This window comes from Ochlerotatus camptorhynchus, unplaced genomic scaffold (genome assembly GCF_037179485.1).
Source record: "Ochlerotatus camptorhynchus isolate MF236.1 unplaced genomic scaffold, CSIRO-AGI_Acam_v1.1 ptg000265l, whole genome shotgun sequence".
NCBI classification, from domain to species: domain Eukaryota; kingdom Metazoa; phylum Arthropoda; class Insecta; order Diptera; family Culicidae; genus Ochlerotatus; species Ochlerotatus camptorhynchus.
This window is the reverse complement of record NW_027040755.1, coordinates 1,931,475-1,955,943: the sequence shown is the minus strand read 5'-3', so window position 1 is coordinate 1,955,943 and position 24,469 is coordinate 1,931,475. Positions and strand designations below refer to the sequence as shown.

At 39.3% G+C, this 24,469-nt stretch overlaps 1 long non-coding RNA gene across 1 annotated transcript in view; it reads left to right on the top strand.

Annotated features, from left to right (window-relative positions):
- LOC135705350 (uncharacterized) overlaps positions 1 to 23,425 on the top strand; it is a 113,166-nt gene extending 89,741 nt beyond the window's left edge. The window contains exon 2 of the long non-coding RNA XR_010517835.1: positions 22,562 to 23,425. This is a non-coding gene — a long non-coding RNA (uncharacterized LOC135705350). The remainder of the gene's footprint in view (positions 1 to 22,561) is intronic.
- The last annotated feature ends 1,044 nt before the right edge of the window (positions 23,426 to 24,469 follow it).

Below are 24,469 nucleotides of genomic sequence, written 5' to 3'. Positions count from 1 at the left end.
TATAAAATAACTTTTTTGTATCTCTTAAATTGGCCGATTTAAAGCTATTTTCTTGAATTGAGTTAGGGTGGCTCTTAAAAATACAGTTTTTTTGCTCTATTTATCTTATTTCGAATTTCTCAGCAAAGATGCCTTAAGATAACTTTGAGATCTTAAAAAGGCGCAAATTTTTAATGCAAAAAGCTTGTCAATATCTTTCGCCGATCAAGAGTTATTGACGTTTTTATACTAAAAGTATGCACTTTTCAAATGTTAATATCTCTGTTGGGCGCAAACAAAAAAAAAAGTTTTTTTGCAGCATTTGAAAGAGCGTATGTTATTCTCAATAATATGAAAAAATTGGAGGTATGTTATTTTTTAAACTCGTATAAAATCAATTTGAATTTATTCATATTTTTACTATATTTGAGTATATCTTTTTTATTAGAAGAGATACAGGCAACAAATTCAGCTATAAAACATTCGTCTTAAAGAGTTTCAAAAGTCTCTAGAAGATGACTTTCATGATAAATTTCAAATAAAAAAGATGGATTTCATAGGACCACTCTAATGACAAATTTATATAAAATGTGCTAATACATTTATTTCAATATTTGAACATTTAGTGTCTTGGAAGAAGTTTTTGTTCTTAAAAATTCCCTTCTTTTGGTGTTTGCAAACGTGAGGGTGGTCCTCAAATTAGGGAATTTTTAAAACCAACTTTTTTGTTTTACAAAATATAAACATGTGTTGTTCAAAAAAGTTGTAGTTAAGTTACTTGCAAGCAACTTTGTCGAAAATTTTTTTTTCTATCTCTTAACGTTCTCATTTTAGAGTGATTTTTCGGAGTTGACTTAGGGTGTTCCTGGAAAAAATAGATTTTTAGCAAAAACTTTTTTATTTGAAAATTCTCATGAAAATTATATTCTAGAGACTTTTAAAACTCTTTAAGACGAATGTTTTATAGCTTGATTTGTTGCCTGTATCTCTTCTAATAAAAAAGATATACTCAAACATAGTAAAAAATATGTATAAATTCAAATTGATTTTATACGAGTTTAAAAAATAACATACCTTTATTTTTTTTCATATTATTGAGAATAACATACGCCCTTTCAATTGCTGCAAAAAAACTTTTTTTTTGTTTGCCCCAACCAGAGATATGAACATTTGAAAAGTGCATATTTTTAGTATACAAACGTCAATAACTCTTGATCGGTGAAAGATATTGACAAGTTTTGTGCATTAAAAATTTGCGCCTTTTTAAGATCTAAAAGTTATCTCAAGACTCCTTTGCTGAGAAATTCGAAATAAGATAAATAGAGCAAAAAAACTGTTTTTTTAAGAGCCACCCTAACTCAATTCAAGAAAATAGCTTTAAATCGGCCAATTTAAGAGATACAAAAAAGTTATTTCCAACAAAGTTGCTTAAAATTAGCTCAGCTATAACTTTGCCGAAGAATGTATACCTTAATTTATTCAAACAAAAAAGTTAGATTTTTGATTTGATTGATAATAAGAACCACCCTAGAATTCATTGCCATAAAAATGAGGGCCTAACTATAAGGAACAACTTTGTACAAGAGACTTTTAGTCTAAAGTTTCAATTTCAGGCTCAAAACATATCATTACACCTAAATCTGCACTCTGTACCACTGTGCACTGATACCAGCGCTCATTTCTGAAAAAAAAACTTATAATTTATTCATTGCTTGCAAAAAGAATAGATGAATCAGGGCACATGTATCAGTATAAATCAAATTATAAAACTCTATAGTGTGAAAAAAATCAACAAATTGAAAAATTTACTCGGAGTCGTATGTTTGCGAAAAGAATTATTTCGCGAAGTTCTCTTTGGCGCAATTCCGATTTGCAGAATCCTATTTTGCGGTATAACGATAAAATTTCTGCAAGATAGGACATTACGCGAAATGGGATATTCTGCCAAATAATATTCCGCTTGATGAAATAGGTTACCCCGTAAATCGCTATTGAAATGCCACTGCCGTCAAACTATAGGGCGCCTTGATTATGTTGAGCCGACTCTTTCAATTAGTAATGGATGAAATGGTTTTGCAGAACATACATGTATACCACATTTTTTTTGACCATGTCAAACAGTGGAATTTAAATTGAAGTTTAATTTAAAGGGTTTACTTCAGTACATATCGTGCACTGGTAGTGGCAGTGTCCATGATGTCTTATTGGCTAAACATCGATTTCAGTGACAAGGATTCTTCGTTCACTGTGTTTCATAACTTTGACTATTCGGTCAGCGACAACTTCAACCCCAGTTCCTGTTATGTTAAGTACTATCCACACAATTAGTTTTTTTCTACCGAACTCGGCTGAGCAAATCTCGGCAGGCCATTACCACTTGTACCTGTACAACCTCTAGTGCTACATGCATTCCACAACCAAGTCACTGGTATCACATGTTGTTCAACATTGAATTTATGAAGTTCTTGTAAATGTAAGAAGATTAATTACAGATCATCGAAAAAAAAATTAATTAAAATTTGTTGCATAACATTTTTTTGAAACATTCACAAACCGGACGCCACCATTTTGGATTCCAAAATTGCGTGAATCATCGATTTCCGGTTTTCTACACGTCGTTCCCGTTCCGAAAATATCCATATCGTTGGCTATTTGACAGTTTTTCACAAAACCGGAAGCCGCCATCTTGGATTCCAAAATGGCATGAATCATCGATTTCCGGCCTCTGCATGTCGTCTCGGTTCCGAAAATATCCATATCGTTGGCTATTTGACAGATTTTCACAAAACCGGAAGCCGCCATCTTGGATTCCAAAATGGCATGAATCATCGATTTCCGGCCTCTGCATGTCGTCTCGGTTCCGAAAATATCCATATCGTTGGCTTTTTGACAGATTTTCACAAAACCGGAAGCCGCCATCTTGGATTTCAAAATGGCATGAATGATCGATTTCCGGCCTCTGCATGTCGTCTCGGTTCCGAAAATATCCATATCGTTGGCTATTTGACAGTTTTTCACAAAACCGGAAGCCGCCATCTTGGATTCCAAAATGGCATGAATCATCGATTTCCGGCCTCTGCATGTCGTCTCGGTTCCGAAAATATCCATATCGTTGGCTATTTGACAGATTTTCACAAAACCGGAAGCCGCCATCTTGGATTTCAAAATGGCATGAATGATCGATTTCCGGCCTCTGCATGTCGTCTCGGTTCCGAAAATATCCATATCGTTGGCTATTTGACAGTTTTTCACAAAACCGGAAGCCGCCATCTTGGATTCCAAAATGGCATGAATCATCGATTTCCGGCCTCTGCATGTCGTCTCGGTTCCGAAAATATCCATATCGTTGGCTATTTGACAGTTTTTCACAAAACCGGAAGCCGCCATCTTGGATTTCAAAATGGCATGAATGATCGATTTCCGGCCTCTGCATGTCGTCTCGGTTCCGAAAATATCCATATCGTTGGCTATTTGACAGTTTTTCACAAAACCGGAAGCCGCCATCTTGGATTCCAAAATGGCATGAATCATCGATTTCCGGCCTCTGCATGTCGTCTCGGTTCCGAAAATATCCATATCGTTGGCTATTTGACAGATTTTCACAAAACCGGAAGCCGCCATCTTGGATTTCAAAATGGCATGAATGATCGATTTCCGGCCTCTGCATGTCGTCTCGGTTCCGAAAATATCCATATCGTTGGCTATTTGACAGTTTTTCACAAAACCGGAAGCCGCCATCTTGGATTCCAAAATGGCATGAATCATCGATTTCCGGCCTCTGCATGTCGTCTCGGTTCCGAAAATATCCATATCGTTGGCTTTTTGACAGATTTTCACAAAACCGGAAGCCGCCATCTTGGATTTCAAAATGGCATGAATGATCGATTTCCGGCCTCTGCATGTCGTCTCGGTTCCGAAAATATCCATATCGTTGGCTATTTGACAGTTTTTCACAAAACCGGAAGCCGCCATCTTGGATTCCAAAATGGCATGAATCATCGATTTCTGGCCTCTGCATGTCGTATCGGTTCCGAAAATATCCATATCGTTGGCTATTTGACAGTTTTTCACAAAACCGGAAGCCGCCATCTTGGATTCCAAAATGGCATGAATCATCGATTTCTGGCCTCTGCATGTCGTATCGGTTCCGAAAATATCCATATCGTTGGCACATGGTCTTTTTTACACGGTTTTTTGAAACAACGCGGTTTTTTTTACACGGTTTTTTGAAACAACGCGGTTTTTTTTTACACGGTTTTTTGAAACAACGCGGTTTTTTTTTACACGGTTTTTTGAAACAACGCGGTTTTTTTTTACACGGTTTTTTGAAACAACGCGGTTTTTTTTTACACGGTTTTTTTTTACGCGGTACGTATCCCCCGTGTAAAAAAAGACTTGAGTGTACATTTCAGATTTTAATTATTATTTACAGTTCCTAGTCCTATCAGGTCTATTTTAAAGTATGACCACCTTGGTGGGATTGGTTTGATTTGAATTGGAAAAAGGAGACTACTTATAACTACTATTTACAACTACAACTAACCTACAACTACTATGTACACCTAACCTACTATATACAAATTGCTTATCAAAGCATGTTCTGATAAATTACATTTTTGTACAAATTTAGTCTTAATTTCGATAATTTTGGAATCTATTTTGGCAATGCCTGCCTCTTCATGTAAATTTGTTATTCTAGTGTCGAAAGGACGATCAAGAACCATCCTCAGCACTCTATTCTGAGCTACCTGAATTTTGTTCCTGTGAGTCTGTGCACATGATTCCCACACCGGAGCTGCGTAGAGGATCGCAGGTGCTATGATTTGTTTGTAGACGGCCAGTTTGTTCACCCTTGAGAGGCGGGATCTGCGGCAAATCAGCGGATACAGACTCCTAACCAAGGCGGAACACTTGACTACGGTTTTCTCCACATGCGAGCGGAATAGGAGCTTTTCGTCAAACAACATCCCGAGATAGGTTACTTCGGCGGACCTCTCAACCCTTGTGCCATCCATGATTACAGTACAAGAGGGAGCGGGTTTTAGTTTGGGAGATTGCCGATGGAGGAACATTATTGTTTGGGTTTTGGAAGCATTGATTTTGATTTTCCACGTGGTGGCATAATCAGCAAAGGCGTCAAGGCATCGTTGAAGCTTGTTTGTTATTTCACGAGGCATCCTTCCCTTGACGGTTATAGCAGTATCATCTGCGAACAGAAATAACACGCAACCGTTACCCAAGGGAGGAATGTCGGAAGTGTAGATGCTGTATAGCAAAGGGCCCAACAGACTTCCTTGCGGAACACCTGCTGGGATGGAAAATGTGCTTGAATTGCAACCATTCAACGATACCCTGAACGACCTTTGCTGAAGGTAGTTACGGGTGATTTTAACAAGATGCAAAGGAAAGTTAAAGTTACAAAGCTTGTATACAAGCCCATTGTGCCAGACATTATCAAACGCTTTCTCAACGTCTAACAATGCCATGGCTGTAGACTTGGATACAGCCTTGTTACTTCGGATGTTATTCATCACCCGTACTAGCTGATGATTTGTGGAGTGCCCCTTCCTGAACCCGAACTGTTCCGGTAGGAGAATGTTGTGTTCCGGTAGGAGAATGTTGTGTTCCGGTAGGAGAATGTTGTGTTCCTCGACAAACTTGAGCAAACGATTGAGAATGAGTTTCTCGAACAATTTGCTCAGCGCTGAAAGGAGGCTGATTGGTCTGTAGCTTGAAGCTAGCGTTGGGTCCTTCCCGGGTTTGCGGATAGGTATGATTTTCGCTGTCTTCCAGATACTTGGAAAGTAGTGCAGTTCCAAGCATCTGTTGAAGACAGCAGCCAGCAGAGAGTGAACCTTCATGCTGAGATTTTTCAATACTAGGTTGAATATTCCGTCAAACCCGGGGGCCTTCATGTTTTTGGTGCATTTCAGCGTTGAGCAAATCTGTTCCACTGTGATTCTATCCTCCGGGGGGATGGCACAAGGGGAGGAATCAAGGTTGAGTACGCATTGCTCAACCTGAACTTCGAGCGGACTTTGGATGTCGAAGCCAAGCAAGTGCGATTTGGCAATATGCTCACCAATCGCATTTGCTTTCTCCTGAGGGGTGATTATGAGCCGATCGTCATCATTTTCATCTTTGAGTGGAGGAATGGGTTTGGGGTGCGTCTTTAGGACCTTAGCTACCTTCCAGAATGGTCTGGAGCGGTCGTCCAGATTCTGGACAAGCCGCCCGAAACTTTCGTTCTGGAGTGAGACCATTCTGGAAGCAATCTCCTTGTTCAGATCGGCCATTTCACGTCTCCTCGCTAGATCTCCGGTTCTCTGGAACTGGCGTCTACGCACATTTCTCAAGCGAATCAGTAATTGGGTGTGGGAATCAATGGCAATAAACTTACCCCTCACAGGAACTCGTCGGACGCACGCCTCGTCAGCCACGGTTATGGCTTGGTGGAGTCCCTCCAACGCTCGGTCGATGTCCTCCACGGTGTCAAGCGACGGGTTGTCGATGATGTGCCTGTCTACCACTGTCTACCACTGTCACTCATTGCACAACAGGAGCAGAAATGCGAAGAAAAGCTGCCGTAGTAGTTTAGTGATATATATTAATATAATAATCGTCACTCGTGCCAAGGTTTATGAGAAGGTATCAGGTTACCTCATTCGCAACGTGAGTGATAGCCGGTGCTGTAGGCTTAAGTGTGTTAATATGTGCACGGTCGTTTTAATCAATAATAGCATTCAAACTTGTGAGAGTGCGCGGGTCGAAGAATAATGACTGAATCCAGAGTGGCCAGCAAACCGGGAAATATCCGGCAATTTGAAAAGTAGCCGGGAAAACCCAGGAATTCGGTGAGAGAACCGGGAAAATTAGATTAACCATACCATAGGAACAAATTTTTACACCAGAATTTCAGAATAAACCATTACAGATTGATTCTTTACCAAATGAATGTCTTGCTCTATTTGCTGCATAATTTTCTTCAGATTCCTGTCTTATTATTTTTAGAATTTAATCACTCAGCAATATTGCAAATTGATTTTTGGCATCTCAATTTCAGTTGTAAAGTGCACGGTCCTCAAAAGAAAATATTGAAGATGCTGGACTTTGGAAACAAAAAACCGAAACTGAATTATTCTTTTCCGGGGTTTGATTTTTCTTTGTTCAAAATTCTCATAATATTAATTCCAGAATTAACTTGGAATTCTGCTCTGAATTATCTTGAAATTGTTCCCCCCCGCGTATTAATTACCGTTGAATTCTTTTTGGAAATTTCTTGCAACCCCTTCTAAGAGATTAATTGGAATCCTTCTTAGAATTCCCTTGAGCCTACCTTTGAAAATCTTTTCAAAAATTTCTTTTAACTCTAGAGATGAACTAGCCTATGGCTAAAAATATCTTAAATAAAGATTTAAAAAAAATCTTTTAACTATATTCAAAACAGCAGAAATCTTTCGAAATTTTATATAGAAACCCGTTGGAGTATTTTAACGAATTTCTTTCTAATTATCAGCAAATTTTTTGCAATCAATTTTGTTGCAGTTCTGTGATGAATCTTTCGCAACTGGTTTGAAATTTTTGCCAGAACATTTCAAGAACTCTGTTTCTTGTTGAATTCTTATCATAATTCTCTTGGAATTCTTGTTAAAATTCATCTGTCATTTTCCTCGCGATACCCATATAAGTCTCCTCAGAATCACGTAAGAATTTTCCGCAAAGTTCTGTTTTTCACAACTTCTTTTTAAATATTTTAAAATCACATAATAATTTAATTTAGAACTTGCATTCTTCTCCACAGAAATCCTTCCAAATTCGTCTAACAACTTCTAGGGTTTTCATGTCAGAATAATTCTGGAAATCTGCTCAGAACTTTTCCTTCGAAAACTGTGTGGGAATCCTTCTCAATATTTGTTTAAAATCAACATTTTGAATTCTTTTAAATTTTACTAAAAATTCCAGGGTTTGTTCGCTAGATTCAATAGATTGTTACGTAATTTGTTATTTGAATATTAACAACCGGGATTTTTTTTAAAGATTTGAACTGGGAAAACCGGGAATTTCAAAATGAAAATTCACTGGCCACCCTGTGAATCGAATAAAAAGGTGGAATTATCAACAAGAATTGGTGACATCCATTCAAATTATTATGAATATTCTTATGTAGATATAACCAAATTATTATTATATGGAGATAACCAACCGCAGGGTTTCCATTAAAGTCTGAGTCAACAGGTAGCTTGCTGGTGTTAGAAGCAAACACATTGTAAAAAATGCTGAATGACGACGTCACTACCCTAATACAATTTGTATGGTTATTTTGCACGATGTGTTTGGGGTATCTTCCAAACCGTTTGGGGAATATTTCTATCATTTGGGTTATCGTTCGTTTATTGTATTTTTTTTTATTAGGGTACCTCAATGTCCTTTATATAAGGTCTGGGCCAACGGCTTATTGGTGTTAGTAAAATGTGCAAATTTTTGACGAGGCTTGGTAGCTCAGTGGTTACCGTTTCTGCTTACTGAGTAGAAGGTCGAGAGCTCAATCCCAGGTCTGTCGCCTGCCTTGCAATTTTTCACTTAGCCTTATTATATTCCCACTAGATTTAAATGAAAAACACAGTTGATGCTCTTTTGATTGGTGGATGAATATTGGCATGTTTTTTGTGTGTATTTCGTTAACAATACATATGTTAAATATAGTGAAAAACATTCAGTATGGAAACGAATGAAATATCTTTTGAGACTGTCGGACTATCTTCGTCGCTGATGAAGGATGTATAGAAAAGTTGATTTTTGTACCGTGACTAATTATTTTTGGTTTTCGTCAAACGTCACTGACCAAACTGACCGTTACCAACTCAGTACGGAACAACCAAAAGTAAACAATGACAGGAAACTCTCTGATTATTTGCGAATTCATAATTTCATGAGAATTTTGAGATCTAGGTCATGAACATGTTAATAAAAATGCCATATCATTTTTTTTTCTGCAAATAGACGTATTGCAGAGCAATTCTGCCGAATAAATTATATGTTTATCTCTGAAAGGTGATTTTTACAGCTTTTTGTCTAGCGCAGGGGTCATATATTGAATCACAGACACAGCGATTTCTCTTGTAATACTACTCCTTTCGAAGAAACCAATTTTTAATATTGTTTGTTGTAGTAAGGGCTCTAATGTTGGCCTATGGATCTATGATTGGGCCCATCGCTAAAAATCTGCTATTTATCAATTTTATCTAGATGAACGCGTCATTGAAACGGCACTATTGAAAATTTAGTCGATTTGAAATTTAGTCGATTGCTAAATTTATGTATGGGCCCAAATTAGGGGCATTTAGGCCGACATTACATCCATTTCCCCTAGTATTGATATTATGTAGAAATAATGTATCGGACGAAGTTCACCATTATCGATATAAAGTTTATTTCTCCATGCATTCTACAGTCGATTTTCCACTAGCCCGTACGATCGAAGTTGACTGAGTTCTGTCAGAAGCAGTGCGAAACACTGATTTGAAAAATGTTATTTGAATTGACACTCTGCAAACGTATTTATTACAAAACCTAGGTGGTTGACTTTGAGATCCTGCAGTCACCTAGAACGGTAAACTGAGATAGATATTTGAAATATTTTTATGAAATCTCAGGCAAATTGAAATCTCAGAACTAATTTGAAGATTCAAAACCAACATTTCAAAATTCTGTCCCGTTCTACAAAAACATTTAAACATCTATTTGGATGTGGGAATTCTCTTGATTCTGGGTGGACGTTCAAATTTTTGTGAAGTCTTTAAGGTACGTATATAAAATCTCTTTGACTTGAGATTTTGAAAAACTGGCCGGAATTAATTTCACAGTTTAAGCATAGTGTCACAAAGAAACATGCTTAATATTTTGGCTGAGGAAGTTGCAGACCTTCGGTCCGAAGCTAATTGAAGCACCTTTCACTCTAAACATAGGAAAATCCACGAACCCCATCCAACGGTCGGTGCGACAGGGAGACCCGTTATCAATGCTACTTTTCGTCATCTACCTCCACCCAATGTTCCAATGGAAAAAATGGCGCGCGACAGAGTTTCTGGCGGATTGAAATTGCAGCTACCAGCTTTGAAGTGCAAATCGCTGCTTCAAGCTGATTTCGCAACAAATTCCCCTTCTTCCTCCACTTGTACGAGAACACCTCTCCAGTGACCAAATACATCTTCTTTTTTTGGAACGGACGGAAACACCACGGGTTGAAAGGAAAAATCCTGGCATAAACTGGAAATGGTTTGGCTAAAAATCTCTTAAATAAAGATCAAAAAAAAATGAGAACCATCCAACGGAGAGAATTGTTTGCATTGCAATGCTGCGATTAAAACGCTGCAACACAAGTTTGGTAACTGCCCTCGCGACTTTTTGACTTTAAATGATCTTTATTTCTTGTGTTTGTGTGGTTTACATGTATGAATTTTCAAGTGACACAGATGCGTCTTTTCAACTTTAGTACATTTGACATTTTAATTATAAATTACAGTTCCTACTCCTATCAGGCCTGTTTGTGGGATTGGTGGGATTGGTTTGTTTTACAATTGAAAAAGGAAACTACTTATAACTACTATTTACAACTACAACTAACCTACAACTACTATATACACCTAACCTACAATATACAAATTGCTTATCAAAGCATGTTCTGATATATTACATTTTTGTGCAAATTGAGTCTTAATTTCGTTAATTTTGGAATCTATTTTGGCAATGCCTGCCTCTTCATGTAAATTTGTTATTCTAGTGTCGAAAGGACGATCAAGAACCATCCTTAGCACTCTATTCTGAGCGACCTGAATTTTGTTCCTGTGAGTCTGTGCACATGATTCCCACACCGTAGCTGCGTAGAGGATCGCAGGTGCTATGATTTGTTTGTAGACAGCCAGTTTGTTTACCCTTGAGAGGCGGGATCTGCGGCAATTCAGCGGATACAGACATCCAACCAAGGCAGAACACTTGATTACAGTTTTCTCTACATGCGAACGAAAGATAGGTAGCTTCGGAAGACCACTCAACCCTTGTGCCATCCATGATTACAGTACAAGAGGGAGCCGGTTTTAGTTTGGGTGATTGTCGATGGAGGAACATGATTGTTTGTGTTTTGGAAGCATTGATTTTGATTTTCCACGTGGTGGCATAATCAGCAAAGGCGTTAAGGCATCGTTGAAGTTTGTTCGTTATTTCGCGAGGCATCCTTCCTTTGATGGCTATTGCGGTATCATCTGCAAACAGGAAAAAAACGCAACCGTCTCCGAGGGGAGGAATGTCGGAAGTGTAAATGCTGTAAAGCAAGGGCCCAACAGACTGCCTTGCGGGACTCCTGCTGGGATGGAAAACGTGTCGGAAAGACAACCATTCAACGATACCTTAAACGACCTTTGCTGCAGGTAGTAACGGGTGATTTTAACCAGATGTGAAGAAAAGTTGAAGTTACAAAGCTTGTACACAAGTCCGTCATGCCAAACATTGTCAAACGCCTTTTCAACGTCTAACAAGGCCATGGCGATTCCGTCTCGCACGCTGAGCCGGTCAAGTCGCATCGGTCTCGTTGTACGACACTAGTTTTTGAGTTTTTGAGTTTTTCCCCACGCGAGGGTTTTTTCTCGCCAAAGTTAGTTGGCATAGTGTTAAGACAACTAGTGCGCGAGTGAGGAAGCCGTTAATCATACGCCGAGCGCTTTGATTACGGTCCAGCTTTAACATCAACATCTGTAAAATCATCACCACTATCGGCCCATTGATAGCAACAACGAAAGCACGTTAAATTGCCTACCGAGGCGAAAGAGGCATACCAGCTGCAAGGCTATCGACCCAACAGCCGTTGGGAATACAATAGCATCGCACCAGTCATCTGCCGCCTCAGTGCAATAGGTATACCGTGTCGCTTTGTTTTCACCAGTATCGCATCTTCCCGCATGGTCCAGTATTAGATTAGGCTGGGTCATAATTAGGGTGATCCAAAATCTTGTAAATAGTATATATCTATAATTTTTTTTTCTTGATTTTTTTTTCTCGTACTATTTTTAAGTAGAGTATAGTTAGGGTGATCCAAATTTTTTTTTTTTCAGTATATATATATATTTTTTTTTTTCTATTTTTTTTTTTCTTGGTTTTTTTTTTTTTTTTTTTTTTTTTTTGTTTCTTTCATATTACTCTTTAGTAGAGTAAAACTATATAATTTTTTTTTTGTTTATTTTTGCATTTTTGTTTTTCTATTTTTGATATTATTTGAAATTACTGTAATTATTTGTAAAATATTTACCAAAAACACCATTGCGGCGATATTTAACCGCAATGGATGAAAATGATAAAGGCGGGGGATGGTCGCTTGCCATCTCAGACGACGAAACTCTTAATTCCACCTCACACGAAAGTCTCGAGGAAGTTGTGGAAATGGAAACCCTTGACGTTCCAGTTGACTCGCTCTCCAGCAAAAATACTGGAGCATATCCCAAGAAAAGATTTCGCCCACAACCCTCTCCCCCACCATCTCCTCCTCGTCCACCTGCACCCCCCACACCATTGCCCCCGAAAACCTCTGCGCTCCCCCGCCTAAAGGCTTACCCAGAAGCCTCGAAAGGCCCATGGGTTGTTTTTTTCCGGCCCAAACAAAAACCTTTGAACATTCCGAGGATCTCTAAGGATCTAACAACACATTTTTCGGCCGTTACCGATATTTTCAAGGTAACACCAATAAAACTGCGCGTTACCGTTGATGACCGGAAGCAGGCTAACCAAATTGTTGCGTGCGAGCTTTTTTCATTGGAATACCGAGTCTACATACCCAGTAGTGAGGTAGAAATTGAAGGAGTGGTCACCGAAGCGAGTTTGACTAGTGATGATTTCTTGGGTCCCGATTCCTTCGGAATCTTTAAAAACCGTGCCCTGCCGAAGGTGAAGATATTGGACTGCCTTCAAATGCAGTCAGTATCCGTAGTAGGCTCCAAAAAAACGTATTCCTTGTCAAACTCGTTTCGTGTGACCTTTTCGGGTTCAGCGTTACCTCACTACGTCGCTATTGGCAAGGTTCGGCTGCCTGTACGTCTGTTTGTACCTCGGGTAATGAACTGCTCGAAATGCAAACAACTTGGTCATACATCGGACTACTGCTCGAACAAACCACGCTGCGATCAGTGTGGCGAGCAACATCAAGAGGGCCCTTGCGGTGCTCCTCCAAAATGCGTGTACTGCAAGGAAAGCCTACATACCCTGACTGACTGCCCGAGGTATAAACAGCAGGGAGAAAAACTTAAGCGGTCTCTGCAAGCTCGCTCCAAGAGAACTCTAGCAGAACTCTTGAAGAATACCGCTTCATCTTCTCAGACCACACCAAAAAGCAGTAACACGTTCTCCATTTTGCCAGTTGATGATCTAGACTCTGACTCAGAGGTCGGTGAGGATAGTCCGTTTGTCTTTAAAGGCAATACGAGAAAACGAGCAAAAAAACACACCACCGAAAAGCCTCGTAAGGCCACTCGTACGGACCACCCTTCCACCTTGGAAAAATCAAGAAGTAACGGAAATTCACCGATACCCATTCCACCGGGTTATAAACCTTGTAATTATGACAAGAACTTTCCGTCACTTCCAGGATCATCTAAAACCCCAGATGTTCCAGTTTTTCGGCCAGAAAATCAGCTGAATAATCAGCAAGAACATGCTCCCATGTTCACGTTTTCTGGTATTGTGGATAGCTTCTTCAGTATATTCAATGTCTCTGACTCAACGAGGAGCATTATTAATTTAGTGCTGCCAATGGTGAAAACTCTTTTGAAGCAACTAGCTTCTAGGTGGTCCTTCCTTGCATCGATCATATCCTTTGATGGATAATTCTCCGAATGAGGTCGGGGATATGATCTCTGTTCTTCAGTGGAACTGTAGAAGTCTTATGCCAAAACTTGACACATTTAAATTTTTAGTTAACAACTCACTTTCTGATGCATTTGCCCTTTGTGAAACATGGCTCTCTTCAGACAACGATCTTGCTTTCCACGATTTCAACATTATTCGCCTTGACCGCGCAGATTCGTATGGAGGGGTGCTTCTGGGGATCAACAAGCTCCATTCCTTCTATAGAATCGATCTGCCTTCAGTGACAGGCATTGAAGTAGTTGCATGTCAGGTTAATATTCGAGGTAAATGCCTCAGTATTGCCTCAGTATATCTTCCACCGAAAACCGCGATCTCTCGTCAAAGTTTCGCGGATATCTGCACGGCTATGCCGGAGCCACGGTTGATCTTGGGAGATTTTAACTCTCACGGTACAGGCTGGGGGGAACTGTACGACGACAACCGCTCAACCTTGATATACGACATGTGCGACTTCTTCAAAATGACAATTCTGAACACCGGGGAAGCAACACGAGTAGCCAAACCTCCAGCAAAAATAAGCAGATTAGACCTCTCACTTTGTTCGAGTTCACTATCGTTGGATTGCTCGTGGAAAGTAATTCAAGATCCCTACGGTAGTGACCATTTGCCAATCAAAATTTCTATTACCAATGGTTCATCTTCTACTCGCTCGGTCGACATCGCGTACGATCTTACGAAAAACATTGACTGGCGAAAATTCGCGTCCGCGGTTCTTGATGCCAGTCAATCGGTTGACGTACTTCCTCCGCTGGACGAGTACTCCTTTCTCGCGCGTGTCATCATCGATTCTGCGCTGCGAGCACAGACGAAACGTGTTCCGGGTGTTTCCGTCCGCAAGCGACCTCCCACCCCGTGGTGGGATAAGGATTGCACCGACGCGAACAGCGAGAAGTCCGCCGCGTTTAAACGCTTCCGCAAACACGGTAAGGTCGGGGATTTCGAGCGGTACACCGACCTCGAGAAAACCTTTAAAGACTTAATTAAAGCAAAAAAACGCGGATACTGGCGTCGGTTCGTCGATGGTTTGTCGCGAGAGACTTCCATGAGAACACTCTGGAATGTCGGCAGGAGAATGCGAAACGCGTCATCACCGATTAATGAAGACAAGGAGTACTCGGACAGATGGATTTTCAGCTTCGCGCGGAAAGTTTGCCCGGATTCGGTACCGGTTCAAACCAACGTTCGTGATCGTCCGTCGGGTAATAACGAAATAGATTCCCCGTTTTCGATGGTGGAATTCTCACTTGCTCTCCTTTCATGTAACAACTCAGCTCCAGGAATGGATAGAATCAAGTTCAACTTGCTCAAAAATCTCCCAGACGTCACGAAGAGACGCTTGTTGAACTTATTCAATCAATTTCTGGAGCACAACATTGTTCCGGATGATTGGAGGCAAGTAAGAGTTATCGCCATTCGAAAACCCGGTAAACCCGCGTCGGATTATAACTCGTACCGTCCCATCGCGATGCTGTCCTGTATACGGAAATTGTTGGAGAAAATGATTCTTTTTCGTCTAGACAAATGGGTCGAGTCGAATGGTTTACTTTCAGATACGCAATTTGGATTTCGGAGAGGCAAAGGAACGAGCGACTGTCTTGCGTTGCTTTCAACTGAAATTCAACTGGCCTATGCGCAAAAACAGCAAATGGGTTCAGTTTTCTTGGATATTAAGGGGGCTTTTGATTCTGTTTGTATCGATGTCCTTTCGGATAAACTCCACGATTGTGGGCTTTCACCAATTATGAACAACTATTTGAGCAACTTGTTGTCTGAGAAATATATGAGCTTTTCTCATGGAAACTCGACAACTTCACGAATTAGTTACATGGGTCTCCCCCAGGGCTCATGTTTAAGCCCCCTTCTTTATAATTTTTACGTTAAAGACATTGATGGTTGTCTTGATGAAAATTGCTCGCTAAGGCAGCTTGCAGATGACGGCGTTGTGTCCGTTATAGGGCCAAGTGCACCGGACCTGCAAGGACCATTGCAAGATACCTTAGACAATTTGTCTACTTGGGCTATGAAGCTGGGTATCGAATTCTCTCCGGAGAAAACTGAGTTGGTTGTTTTTTCTAGGAAGCATCATCCTGCACAGTTACAGCTTCAACTAAAGGGTAGAACAATCACTCAAAGTATATCTTTCAAGTATTTAGGTGTCTGGTTCGATTCCAAAAGCACGTGGGGAAAACATATTGCGTATGTGAAACAAAAATGCCAACAAAGAATCAATTTTCTTCGTACAATTACCGGAACTTGGTGGGGAGCACACCCGGAAGATCTGATCAGGTTGTATCGAACAACCATCTTGTCGGTTCTAGAGTACGGTAGCTTCTGCTTTCAATCCGCGGCGAAAACACATATCTTGAAGCTGCAACGAGTTCAATACCGTTGCCTCCGAATCGCGCTTGGCTGTATGCACTCGACGCATACGATGAGCCTCGAAGTACTCGCGGGTGTTCTTCCACTGACAGATCGTTTCGCGGAGCTGTCCTTTCGGTTTCTTATCCGTTGTGAAGTAATGAACCCATTGGTAATAGAAAACTTTGAGAAGCTGCTCGACAGAAATCCTCAAACAAGATTCATGAGTCTCTATTACGATTACATGACGCTGGAGATTGGCCCTTCTTCATTCAATTCCTCTCGTGTTTGCCTCCAAGACTTTTATAGTTCCTCTGTAAATTTTGATCTGACCATGTTGCAAGAAATCCGTGGAATACCAGATCACCATCGGTCGATGGTTGTTCCCTTAATTTTTGCAAACAAGTACCACCATGTTAGTAACAATAAGAGTTTTTTCACAGATGGGTCAACTATAAACGCTTCCACTGGATTTGGAGTATTCAACGAATTTCATAGCGCCTCATATCAACTGCAAAAACCCTGTTCCGTATACGTTGCGGAACTAGCAGCCATATTTTACGCAGTAGAGCAAATTGCCTCACTACCATCTGATCACTATTTTATTTTTACTGATAGCCTTAGCTCGTTGGAGGCTATTCGATCAATGAGGCCGATGAAGCACTCCTCGTATTTCCTGACGAAAATCCGAGCTAAATTGAGTACTTTATCTAACTGCTCCTATACTATCACCTTAGTTTGGGTCCCATCTCATTGCTCAATTCCGGGCAATGAGAAAGCGGACTCGCTAGCTAAGGTGGGCGCTATGGAAGGCGATATTTTTGATCGACAAATCGCCTTTGCGGAATTTTTCTCAATTACCCGTCAGCACGTCCTCACCAACTGGCAACAAAAATGGAATGAGAGTGATCTGGGAAGATGGTTACATTCTATTCTCCCACAGGTATCGAACAAGCCATGGTTCAAAGGATTGGACATGAGCCGTGACTTTATACGTGTCATATCAAGGCTCATGTCCAATCACTACTCGTTAGACTCGCATTTCTTCCGAATCGGGCTCGCAGGCAGCAATTTGTGCGCTTGTGGTAGTGGCTATCACGATATCGACCACGTGCTTTGGTCATGCACCCTACATTGTGTTGCTAGATCCGAGTTATCCGCATCCCTCAGGGCCCGAGGAAAACAACCTATGCGGCCCGTTAGAGACATCTTGGCGAGCCGAGATCTCGATTATTTTAATTTAATTTATGTGTTTTTAAAACGGATCGATCTGAGGATTTAGTAGTTAGTGTCATCTTGTGTTCTCTCAAGTTGCTAGGTCTCCATCGGTGTACCCCCATGTTTGTCTTTTTCTCCAGTATGTCGCTTAGTTCTAGATCAAGAGCACATTGCTCTAAAAAACCTTGTGTTCTCAATCCCTACCCTGCCACCCGTTTGTTACAATTTGTTACCCCTAACCTCGAGAAAGCCGCGAGTAATCGGCCCCCGCTTTACTAACGTTAGTTTTAAGTAATTTTGTACCCAAACGATGAATATCGGCTCCGCAAAGCTACGGCAAATGAGCCTGGAAAAATAAACGCATTATAAAAAAAAAAAAAAAGGCCATGGCTGTGGACTTGGATACATCTTTGTTGCTTCAGATGTTATTCATCATCCATACTAGCTGGTGATTGGTGGAGTGCCCCTTTCTGAACCCAAACTGTTCCGGAAGGAGAATGTTATTTTCCTCGACAAACTTGAGCAAACGATTGAGAATGCTGCCCTCGCGTAGCACACGCATGGGCTTTTATAGAGCAGAAGATGACGATGATACTCGGCGGATGGCAAAGAATGTCTTTCGAAGATTTGCTGCGACCAGCACTACTAAACATAGGACCAACAAAACGAAATGAAATCTTGAAAATCTTTATATTATACATTACCTATGTTAATGAAGCTAACGATAGAATCGATGTTAGTGCACTTGCATTTTGTTTGAGATGCGAATTGTAACCATTTGTAAATAATCTTTTAATAATACAGAAATAAACGATAACTTTTACAACAAAAAAAAATCCTCATTAAACTCTGTCAAATGTATAAAGCGAATCAAAACAAACATAAACTTTGACAGAAGTTGGTTGAGTGATTTTCTTTTAATTCCATTATAATTGTTTTCTGTGGAACTTGAGGGATATTTTGCAGAACTTCAGAGAAATTAGCACTTACCCCAATCCATATACCCAATTTCGTGAACACAGCAAAGGCCGCCATAGATTTATTGATTTGGCTTGCAAGATATTGGAAAGCTCTGACTTGATAGCAAAATTCATCCATCAGAATCATTGTATCACAGTTGATCTCTTATGATTGTTTTGATAAACGTTAGTAGCAAGGAAATTCTTTCAAATTCTTCTAACAACAAACACTTCGCACCATATTTTTTTCTTAATTTATCAATGGAAAACTGCTAACCTGCTCATTTTTATTTCTAGTTGTTTTTTTTTTCTCTTGTTGGTTTCATTTTCAATGGTTTTTTTTTCGCATCCTCCATTTTTTAAAACTAGTCTCTAAAATTTTTCAAACACAAAATTAAAAGTAAAATATGGCCAAAAACCCTCTAGCTTTTCTGTGAGTGTGTGTGTGACTGTTATTTTTTCTTCCACGATTTTTTTTTGTCTTAATTTTTTCTTTCATTCCTTTCCGCTACTTATCTAATGTTTGCCTTCTTCTTGTCTTCATCAACTTGTTATGAGACTCGTTATGAGATTACTAAGTTCTTTTTGTCGTTTTTTTTTGTGTTTGTTTATCCTTCTTGTTAATAGAGATAGCGTTTTAAAGCGAAAAAATGCGAATAATATGGCTTCGAGATTACATACGCGCGTGAGTATTGTTTTGGTTTTGTCCTCTCGTCCATTCTTGTTTCCGAAATTTCGTTCATCTAACACTGTCGACAAAAACCTAGATGATAACTTTTGTTTTCCTCGCTTACAAACTAATTTAGATGTGTTCCGTTTTTTTTTTGTGAGTGTTGATTTGTAACAATGTATGCAGAAATGAAAATTCTAAAAAAAATGAAATTGGCTTGTGATTGATGGTGACGATTTTTTTTTGCTTCCTTCCCACTATCTTTGGTGAATACGAAATGAGTGATTATTTCCTAGTAAATAGTTGAGATATTCCGCGCAGAGTAAAATCAATCGTGAAATGGCAACTTGAGCGGAATTTATTGTTTAGTTTGAGTAATATTTGGTTCCGATTCGTCGATATTCGTCGCTAAATGGCACTCTAGAACGCGCTACGCTTGGATCTGGGTGAGTAGAGATAATAAGAGAAAAGTGTCGATGATGTGAGAGTTGATGATTCGAGTTTACTATAGGAAATGCGATGCTTGACTTTGTCGTTTTGCTACTGCGGGATTATACAGTTTTATTTTCGGTTGTTTACCTCTCTTGTTTGGATAATAGAATTGAATGGTTGTTTCCTTTAGGTTAGGTTTGTATTGTTTTGTTTTCTTGTTTGTTGTTTATCGTCTAAGAATCTAATATCGCTAATGATATCCGCTAGTAATAATGTAAAATAAGTCTTCTCATGTTTTTTTTTCTTCCTCTCTATACTTCGCTTATACGTTATTTTGTTGTATGCTATAATTAATAAGTTGATTATGCTTGGATTATTGCGTTTTCTTTAATACATATAATTTTGCTGCTTTTGTATTCTGTCTTCCCGTCTCTTGTCTTCTCCTTGTTAATGTATCGTAATAGCTACTGTTAAGGCAATAAATTAATGTAATTATAATGCATTGTTCTGCCATTCAATCCGCTTTTATATATATAATAATTTACCTTTTCTTTGTCGGTTTTGTTTTGCTTTAATAATATCCCTCAATAATGTGCAATAAAAATCTTTGTGAAGTCAGATCAGAGCCATGGCTGGTATTTAACTCTGATTCTTTGATCATTTTTCTGCTGCAGGTGACTCTGCATGTGTGGGTGTGAGTGTGTAATGTACTAGTGTGTCTTGTAGTGTGTATGGATGTGTGTCATGTACGTGCTTTATTCACCTTTCTTCTTTTTATTCTTTTTCTCCTGCTTCTCTTAGTTTTGCCTCCCTTCGTCCGTTATTTTAGTTTACATATAATTACTCAATTATTTGTGTTTTCTTTATTTTAGTTTTGTTTTATCACAGTTGATATTTTCGCGTCATTTGTGTCATATGTTTTGATTTTCCTTTGTTTTCTTGTGTCAAAATTTCGAATGCTTATTATGCACCCTCGCATGTTTGCTGTGTGTATTTGTTTGTGTTTGTTACTCCTTTGTATTACATCAAACTCGAAACTAAAACTTTTCCATAGATTTTTTTTACAGAAACACGAAAATAAGAACACAATCTGCCTGCTGTCTCACCTTGTCCTAACTTCGATTAGCATGTATCAACTTAGCGCAATAAAAAATAAATATGCATCGTTTTGTTTAGTTTAGCGGACAGCTCAATTTATACTACCAACAACGATATTTTCACATCTTCCCGTTTGTTTTTGCTCCACTGCGTTCCGTCGTGTTTGTCGCCTTTATCTCCATTCATGTTTTGTGTTGCGTGTTTCTTCTTAGTTTCACTTTACCGTATTGTTATCTTTCAGTGTATCTGTCTGTGGGTGGATGTTTGTTATGGTTTGACAATCCAGCTCACGTGATTTTCATGGCACAATTTAACCGCTTGCTCTGTTGCTAGGGCTGTTTACTTGCATTTGGTATTGTTAGTATCAAATTAGTGTTGGTATTCTTTATATTCATAGTTTTTTTTGCGTTTACCTTATTGTTATAAATTGTTAATTAATAGTTCTACTACGTCTTGGCTACTTTTGTGGATGGGGTGGTTCTAGCGTGGAAAACAGGTGCGATTGAAGTTGCTGGCTATATTTACGCAAGTCGATAGGGTTCTTTGGAATTATAGAAAACAGTGTGCATTTTGTAACAGCCCTCACCCTTAAAGCTCGCCTACACAACATATCCGGACGTTAAAAGTTGTGGAAAATGACAGCAAAATGTGTAGTTCTACTGACGAATTTCTCGCTACGTATCAAATCCGGATGCATTGTGCGAGGTCCTAGGTCTGCATGGCCACTGTAAATGTAACATACTCATAAAAAAATCCGGATTAATAAATTATGGCTGTGATTAATTTTGTTTGCATAATGTTGCGTAAGGACCTCGAAAGCCTAGCCAGATAAGGCTGGGTAATACCAATCTGGAGGATTTTGGTCTGATTCTCGGTTCAGACTTCCTTGGGCACACGCACCGAAATTTAATTATGTAATTCATGTGCTTTATTTTGGTCATTTTTGATATCAGTATATTATAGATATACGACATATATAACCTTCAACTTAGCATACTTCAATTCAAATCTCTCTATCTTTACCTTAATTACCAGCCACATTTGTCTGGAAAATTTACCCACAGCTTGCACGCACGCTACAGTTCCAGCACTTTTAGAGTCCGGGCGATGCGTCTAAGCTCTGATATTGACCGGAATTTCCAAGCAAGGTTCCTTTTTACCTCTATAATGATGCGAAAAAGAAATATTTCATTCTTTCGAAGAGATTTCAGTTTCTAAAAAAATAAAACACAATTTTGAACAAATTTATGACATGCTCAATTATCACGTCCTTGGCTGCTTGAAATCGCAAACGAATGAAATTTGAAATCCTACTAAAATACAAAAATACTTGAACATATACCCATTTCACCCATTGAGAATTGCATATTTGTGAAATCGATGACAGTTCAAGCTGAACATTGCATTAGGTCCTAAGTAACATTGACAGATTCTATTCGTCGACTTTCTCTTTGCATCCCCACGGTCATGTAAAGACATTCCCAGGTATTTTCAGGACATAAATCGATAAAAGAAGCTTTTATCTAGCATCCAATACGACAAACACATCAAGAAACGGTTCTGTGAATAAGTTATTAACGAAAGAGAAAGTCGACGAAGAGAATCGATCAATGTTACTTAGGACCTAATGCAAAGTTCTGCTTGAGTTATTCTGAATCACCCTGTAATGCAGTTTATTTGACCCATGATCTTCCATCAAATTCTTGCATGACTTCTGCTTATTAGTTGGTTTGTGAATATTGGACAGACATTTCCCAAAAAGTTTAAGGGGATTTTTATTTGTGCATAGAATATCCTTATTAGGTTGGTTTAAAATATCCATTTTGTACCACCCCACTCAATTAATTTTAAATCAGGTCCTGATCATTCTCCCAAAATTTGAGCTCATTTGGACGCTAACGCGTACTGTATTGGCCCTTTGAAGTTTATATGGGAAAAGTTAACTTTTAATACTCAATCATATTTGGACAAAGTTCGCTATCTGTACTAATGTGAAACTTTCCCAGCTACAACTTTGCTCAAGATCGCCTTTTGAAAGAACTTCAAGAAAATTATTTAGTCGAGTATTAGTATAAGACACTGCCGAAGTAGTGGAATTAAATGGAAATTACTAATCCTTCTCTTTTTTCTTTATACAGGTACTATAGACGCCCACCTTCATTAGGAACCCAAAGTTCGAAAACCTGTCAACTGTGTGTGTTAATGCATCATATTAATGCTTCAAAACAGCAATGTGAACCGATGTCATGTATGTATTTATAATTGACATCGAATGTGAACAAGCATCTACGTATTCAACTGTGTAATGTAATAATGTGAAACAGAATGCCCGAAAATGTACGAAAATTTTGGTTACCATAAGTCCACGCTATTTCTTAACAGTCAAAAATAGTGCTACCCAGATTTGAATAAACAAAGTTGGAACTGACAAGATGGCAAATGAACAACATCATTCGGATTCAGGACGATGTTGTCCATTCGTCCAACTTTGTTTACCCAAGTTTGTCTAGCCCTACTTTTGAATATCGTAACGGTCTTAGTCACTGAGGTAACGGGTCGGGAATGTAAAAACGGTCGCTCACTGCTGCGCGTTTATATTCGGTGTTTGATGGTCAACTCGTCGGTTTCAGTTTGCTCCGACTACGCAAGTGCTATATTTTTGGTTAGCTTTTTATTTTTATTTTGGGAGTAAAAAAAGTTAAGATAGTGAAAAATTAGAATGAAGCATTGATAGAAGAATACAAGTGTTCAGTTTTTAGTTCAGCGGCGCTCATGTACCGCTTTCCGGGAACCCGGTTCACCGTGATTTTTTTTTCGGTGCAGCACTTCCATCAAAAGTCTAGTGAAAAGTTCGTTCTAGCTGGCTCCAAAAATATCCTCATCCGTCGTGGTATCCGGTGACGAGCCGTTTATTCATAGCTTCCTACCCGGAAAGTAACGAGTGAAAGCTAGAGCAAGATCAGTGAATCGAAAAAAGGAGAAGAAGAGAAAGAAAAAAGCTCCAGTAACCGCAACGGCAAGTGAACGTTCGATCACAGTAGGTGTGGGTTTTTGTTTTTTAATCACCAGAGAGAAGCGTAGAAAAAATCAACATGGTGCAGCAACGGCGCGGCGAGTGCTCGTTGCTCCAGCTTCAGCAGTCAGGAGATAGGTTACAAGAGTGGCCACCCTGCTGCAAGTAGAAGCGGTCGCTCAATCGTTCGGCAAAGATGCAGATATGTGGTAAGTTCTTTCCTTTTATTTTCAAGATTTTTAAAGCTGATTAATTCAACTGGCAAGGAGGGTTCAGCTTACGGGTTTGCTTTTTAGCCTTTGATACATGTTTAGCATGAACTTCATGTCGGAGATGAAGAGGCTAAAAATCTCCTTAATGTTGATTTAAAAGACAAAAATAACTTGTTAAATTGAATGTTTTTGTTTTGTTTTAAAGCCAATCATTATTTGTAGTAGTTAAAACTCAGCCAAGCGGCGCCGGTGGTGTAGTGGTAAGCGTGATTGCCTCTCACCCCAGCAGGCCTAGGTTCAATCCCAGTCGGCGCCGCCGGGATGTTCTGAGGCATAACATCTCTGATCACGCCTTCCTTCGGAAGGGAAGTAAAGCCGTTGGTCCCCGGTTCATGAGTTGATGGGTCGATAGGTAGGGTCCAGGTGTGGGAGCTGCCTTCCTGGCGTCGGTAGCATTGGTGCTCAGCACGGAAAACAAGATCGACGGAAAACAAATCCAAGGAAAAAAAAAAAAAAAAAAAAAAAAAAAAACTCAGCCAACAAACATTGTTGTTTAGGAGTATTGAGGTAAATAGAATAGAACCGAAATCCAAAATTTCTTAAATTTTGGTGCACTGGAACT